Raw genomic sequence first — 6519 nt, forward strand, 5'->3', positions numbered from 1 at the left:
CTTATGGGAATGGATTTTACCACTGAAAAGAAGTTTGATCCAGATGTCGAAAATAAGGATTATGTGAATTTTGTTCAAGATCGAAACTGGTGGAATCTTTTTAATCTTGAAAAATATTCACCTGATTTGGTAAGAGTGTTCTATGCCAATATACACAATGTTGATCACAAAAAACTTAGTTTTGTGACTTTTGTTGGTCGATGTATCTATTATATTGATCGTAAGGCAGTTTCTAATGCTATTAAGTACAATGAGGAATGTAATCACTTGATTACCGGAGTTGAAATTGAACACGATACCATTTCAACATGTCTCATTGGAAAGAAGACTGCATGGAAAAATGATAGATTACCAACAAAGAATATACCCTTTCATCTTAGGGTTTTCAGTAAACTTGCTTTAGCAACCATATTTGCAAGTACAAGAGATAAATCAGTCTGGGATAATACTTTTGCCGAATTTGTATATTTTCTGTTGAAAAAGGATACTCAAATAGATATTTGTGGTATCATTGTCATCCAAATGATCAAGATATCAGATTATATCTCATCTTATGGTATCAAGAGATATCTCGGTTTTCCGTGCATAATTACCAAAATCTGTGAATCAGTCGGAGGAGAAGATTTTGACGAGATGATGAGCATTAATGTTGTGACTAATAAGACTATAAGTCAAATGATTGCAGTACAAACCCACTATGAAGTTGCTAAAAGAATTACTCCAAATTCCAACAAGAGGTTTATTCTTGTTCACCTTGAAAGTTTAGGTAAACAACTTGACTGTTTTCAGAAACAGCTGAGCTTTGCTGCTCGAAAAGATATAAAAACTCTTAAAGGAATTCAAAAATTTGAATCAGAGTTCTGGGATCAAGAATCAAAAATTGAAGAAGAACGACAAAAAGCACTTGGTCCCTAGGAATGTTCTTCACAATGAATAAGTTGAAAAAGAAAAATAGACAATTGTTTTTGATCTATTTCAATAAAGTATATTATGAATAAAATTATTTGTTTTATAATTTTTCTTGTGATAGTTTTCGGTTTACATAGCCTATGCTTGAATGCTTTTATCTTATTGCTATGTATGTTTATGGGATGTTTGATTTCGGTTTTACTACCTTAATATTGGATCTCATATTTTGTGAACCCTTGTGGTTTGGGTGACTTTTTGATTTAGCAGGATTAAGTTCTAGCCCATGTTGGTAGGCTTTATCAAAGAATCATGAGGGGTTCTGGTAGAAACAATATGTGAAAAAGTCACAATATGTTGAATCGTTTTTGGTTTAGCATAAAAGCATATGTGTTTCGACGGTTTTCAACTTTTGCTTGCAATTGTTAAAACCGATTTTCAACCTTTCTCTGGTAAAGGTTGGTTGTTGTTATTCTTTTGTTTTTGCATAAGGATGAAAACATGATGATATTTCGATATCAATTCTCCCTGGAAGAAGATGCAATCATATTGGAGAAGTGGATGCGAAATTTGAGGTAACAATCTTGTTAGTTAATTGTTTTCCTGTTTAAGAAAAGCCTGAGTTTATATCATATATATTTATTGCTTTTGCTTAATAAAACTTCGGTTCAATTGATGTTTATTCCATGATGTGTGTGTGGATGTGTGTGATTCAATTGGTTCCGGTTAAGAAAAACTATTGTTATCTTTCTTTATTGTGTGGTATCAATTGTTTAGGCTTACAAAGTTTCGGTGCAATTGCAAGTGTTTTAATGCTTATGTTGTTTCAATTGCTTCCGATTGAGGTGAATAATTATGCAAGTTGATTTATTTGGTTTGTATGATTTATTTATGGCTTAACGAAATAAAAGGTGTACGGGATGAGTTGTTTAGTCCAATTTGATTCCGGATAAGAGAAACTAAGTTAATTATGATCTTAGTTAGACTTATCGAAGTAAGGTTTCGGTTACTCAAGTCTAATCGGATGCCTTGACAAGAAATGATAGTTAACTAACCTAGTACTTGTCTTGTTTAAAATTTAAAGGTCTAAGTTTATGGATAATTAGAACCTGATGAGAAAAATAGAGTTATCTTTATTTTGGTCTTATCGAATTAAGCGATTGTTTTTGTACAATCTGCTTAGCAAAGGGACTAAGGTGCTTAGTTGATTTTTTTTTGTTGCTAAACTAAATTGGAAAAATTGTTTCGGATAATTGTTTCCTTGGTAACATATCAAAATAAAACTACTTGTAGTTTCAGTTTTGATATTTGTTATCAGAACATGGTGTATGGAACCCTCGTGCCTCACTCTATAGGTTGCAAGTCTATTTTGAGATTTGTAAGATTCTTTTCGTGTTGTACTTTATTTTTTCGTTTCTTTGTCATTTTGTGACAAAAAGGGGGAGAGATATATGGAGCAAACAAGTGATATTGGCATTGATTTTATATTGATTGGTATCGCTAAGGAAAAGAACATTGGTGCTTAAACGTTTTATCTAAACGAAAGAGTGAAAGCACAGACTAAGGGGGAGTAACATGTCATATGAAGTGGTATAACAAAGACGTGCGGATTTAATATCTACCTATCTTCCTTAGGAGGAGTATTTGCCTTGTTATTATAATGCCACTGTTGCATTTTCAAGGATTGAATGTAAGCAGTTTACTGTGTTGTTGAATCGGGAATCAAGCGTATGTGTAATGAATTCTTGTAATTTGTTTATCCATATGATGTAAGAGTTTTGTCACTAAAATTGACAAAGGGGGAGATTGTTAGAGCATTGCTCGGTTGAACCCACCAAGCGTTGGTATGTCAAGTTTGGTTGTCATATTTTAGTGAATCAAAACTCATGTTAAGAGTCGCTTGATTATGTACTAGAGTCAACTTCGTATAGGTTAGCTTGAAAGTATTAGGATATGAGAAATTACAATTATTGCGAAGTCTTGAAGATGTGAAGAAGCAAGGAGCTACAACGACAACAATCATCCTTCCACTTGAGGTTAATGATATTTGACTTGAACTGTTTCATTCCCTAACTATCTTTCAAGTCGTGCATATTGAACACAAAACTGCGAAGCATATTTGAACTCTAGATAGACATAGTATTAAGGAATACAATACGAGGTTTATTGCTTAACCATTAAACTTTGTAGATAAGACATCGCCATAATCATTTGAATGTTATTGTGATTATGTATGGGTATGAGGTGAGGATTTCATCCTAGGGAACAATGTTTTACATGTGTTCTAAGGAAGTAAGTTCATATACTTGTTTGTGAACCGAAAAGGAAATTGCCAGGCGTTATTGGTTTTGTTATTCATTGCATATCTTACAACCAATATGTGTGATTGAGCATAACCATCCACGACTTTTTGTGTTCTTGGTATAACTATTCACAAATGCCTGACTTATGTATTGGTATGACTTTTATTAGCGAAACCGATGTTAAGTAATCACCTGAGATGGTATGATCGGGTTTGTGATTTTATGTATGACCAAATATGGGAAAGGGGAACCGATCCTAGTAAGAGGTGCAATACATCACAAAGGGGAACCAATCCTTGTATAAGGTGCAGCAAGGTTTATAGCAGAAAGGGGAGCCGATCCTATGAACATGTGCAACATGTTTTTAGGCAAAGGGGAACCGATCCTATGGACATGTGCAACACATATAAGTTAGATACCATATATATGTGGGGAACCGACCCTAGTACCTAGTCAACCGAATTTTGGAAAGCTAGTGTGACTATGCACAATACTGACATGGAAGGTAGAACCGAAACTTGTTTTGGTAGAACCGATAAACCCATGATTGTGATTGAATTTTATTTGATCAATCACATAGTTCTTGAAAGTCATATGAACCAATTCTAAACTTGTTTGGAAGTGTGGCAAAATGGTTTCGAGGTTGTAAGTGTGAAAGAGAACTTACAAAGTAAGGATGTCGACATACTTTGAACACGTTCTATGAATGTTTATTATTTAATTTTTTCAAAATTATTCCTTAATAGCTAAGGGAAGAAAATCCCAGGATCGAAATATAAATAAGTTAAGAATCTTTTAAATTAAGATGATATGTTGTCTTTCTTTTGGTCATGAAATGTCTCTTGTGGAAATTTCATTATGAACCTGTTCTTGTACCTTTGCCAATTTTATTGACAAAAAGGGGGAGAAATATTATAGGTCACACTACAAATACATATGGTTTTCGGATAATTGTGTAAGGGGGAGTGGTTTCCATGATCGAGATGGAGTATTGACTAAGGAGGAGTGGTACATATCACCATAGTATTATTGTTGAAGTCGTGATGCAATTGGACTTTGATGTTCATAATAATACTATGACACTGTATAATAATAATCGAAAATCTCGATTTCTCTCATTGTTATAGCTACGGATCTCCAATAACAGTGATACTAAACTTACAACCTTTGGGATCATTGGAGTACTTGGAAGGACGAAGATTTCAAGGAACGTTGAAGATTGGACTAAGGAATATGAGCCACTAAAGTTTTTCTTTTTTGTATTCCATATGTATTAATAGTTTTGTCACTAAAATTGACAAAGGGGGAGATTGTTAGAGCATATCTCGGTCAACCTCGCATGCGTTGCTATATCAAGCATGTTTGTCAATGTTAGTGACCAAACCTATAAAGTCTTGATTTCTAGCCTATTTGCTAAGTCTCGGACTAGGAAAAGTGTAGTTGAGCTCAAGGACTTCATGGTGATTTAACGACAACGACGAAGATCTACACCAAGGAACCGTGGAACTTCATCAACAAAAAGGTATGTGAAGACTTGAACTTACTATCACTCGAAAGTCTATCTATTCTTCTCCTACTTCTTATGAGAGAAAAGTCGTATGCTATATAGACTAGATCATATCACTTGATATTTCGAGCTGAATATTCATTGCTTATCTTTTACTCGAAATCATGTGTTGGTAAAGCGTTTCGGTTTGATCAGGTTTATCTTCACCTAGTGACGAAAGTCATGAAAGTTTCAATCACCTTGGAAATTTCTCTGACGAGAAAGGTTTGTTGTTCTTCACGACTGAATATCGCCCTCTGGGAATGTTTCAATGATTGAAATGAGAGTTTAGATTATATAACCATGTATTCCTTGAACCGAAGTTTTTGAACGTTGTTGATCAAGAGAAATCGGTAGGATTGTGGAATTGGCTTGCCAAGTCCGCGAACTGACGGAAGTTCTCGACCGTGAATTTCTGCTGGGATTTCCAAAACTCGTTTGTGTGCTAAGTCCGCGAACCCAGACCGCGAACTGGCGGAAGTTCTCGACCCGAGAATTTCTGCTGAGTTTGGAAAACTCAACCGATTAACTTAAGTCCGCGAACTTGTTTGTGAGCTTAAGAGGTTATGATCTAAAGATGTGCTCTGAACATGAAACATTAATTATTAAGGAATGCTTTATGCAAACCGTGACTATAATGTTCATGAGCCGATTTTAATCGAATCGAATCATCTTTGTTTCAATTGTGTCTTGTGTAGTTACATAAGATCGCATAGCAATTGAACAACTCTTAACTAGTTCATTTGAGTCAATTGAACTAGTTATGGTGAAGAAGAACATGATTAATATGAGATGCTCATATGGTTGACCTTTTGGGTTATCATGTTGAACCAACATACGTGTACTCGTTTGGGCATGGTTTTTCTCAAACCCAGTAAACGTGTACCAAAGTGTGTGTGACAAGCTATTTCTTTCGATCTAACGGTTGAGAGATATTGGCTTGAATCTACATCAGGTTTTCTTCTAACGGTGAATAGAGTTTGCTTTGTACCTAAGGAAAAACCCTGATTTGAAGGCTATATAAAGGAGACTTCTAGCATTGAGCAAACCTTATCCCCACACGTCTGTGTGCTACTAGTGCTCTCGCTAGAGTCGATATCCATTAACTCTTGAGTTTCTTCTCTAAACTCGAGTTAACGACTTAAAGACTTCATTGGGATTGTGAAGCCGGACCGATACTACTTTTATCGTAGTTGTGTGATATGATCTTGCATCTTCTATCGTACGAGTACAATAGATTGATTGGCTTGATATCGTGAGAGTTCTCCGATAGGCAAGATAAAGAAGTCACAAACATCTTCGTCTCACTGTTTCTGATTCCTCGACAATCCGCTTGTGTAGTCAGGAAGGATTGTAGAGAGGTGATTGATTAATCTAGGTTGTTCTTCGGGAATATAAGTCCGGATTATCAATTGGTTCCTGTTACCTTGATTTCATATCTAAAGACGGAACAAAACCTAGGGTTTATATATCGGAGACAGATTTATCCTTTCGATAGACTTTTCTGTGTGAGACAGATTCGTTTATTATCAAGTCTGTGATTTTGGGTTGCAGCAACTCTTTGTTGTGGGTGAGATCAGCAAAGGGAATCAAGTACGCAGTGTCCTGCTGGGATCAGAGGCGTAGGAGTACAACTGTACCTTGTATCAGTAGGAGATTGGTAGGGGTTCAACTATAGATCAGTCCGAAGTTATCTTGGAGTAGGCTAGTGTCTGTAGCGGCTTAATAAAGTGTGTATTCAATCTGGACTAGGTCCCGGGGTTT

This window comes from Papaver somniferum, chromosome 5 (assembly GCF_003573695.1).
Source record: "Papaver somniferum cultivar HN1 chromosome 5, ASM357369v1, whole genome shotgun sequence".
Lineage (NCBI taxonomy): Eukaryota > Viridiplantae > Streptophyta > Magnoliopsida > Ranunculales > Papaveraceae > Papaver > Papaver somniferum.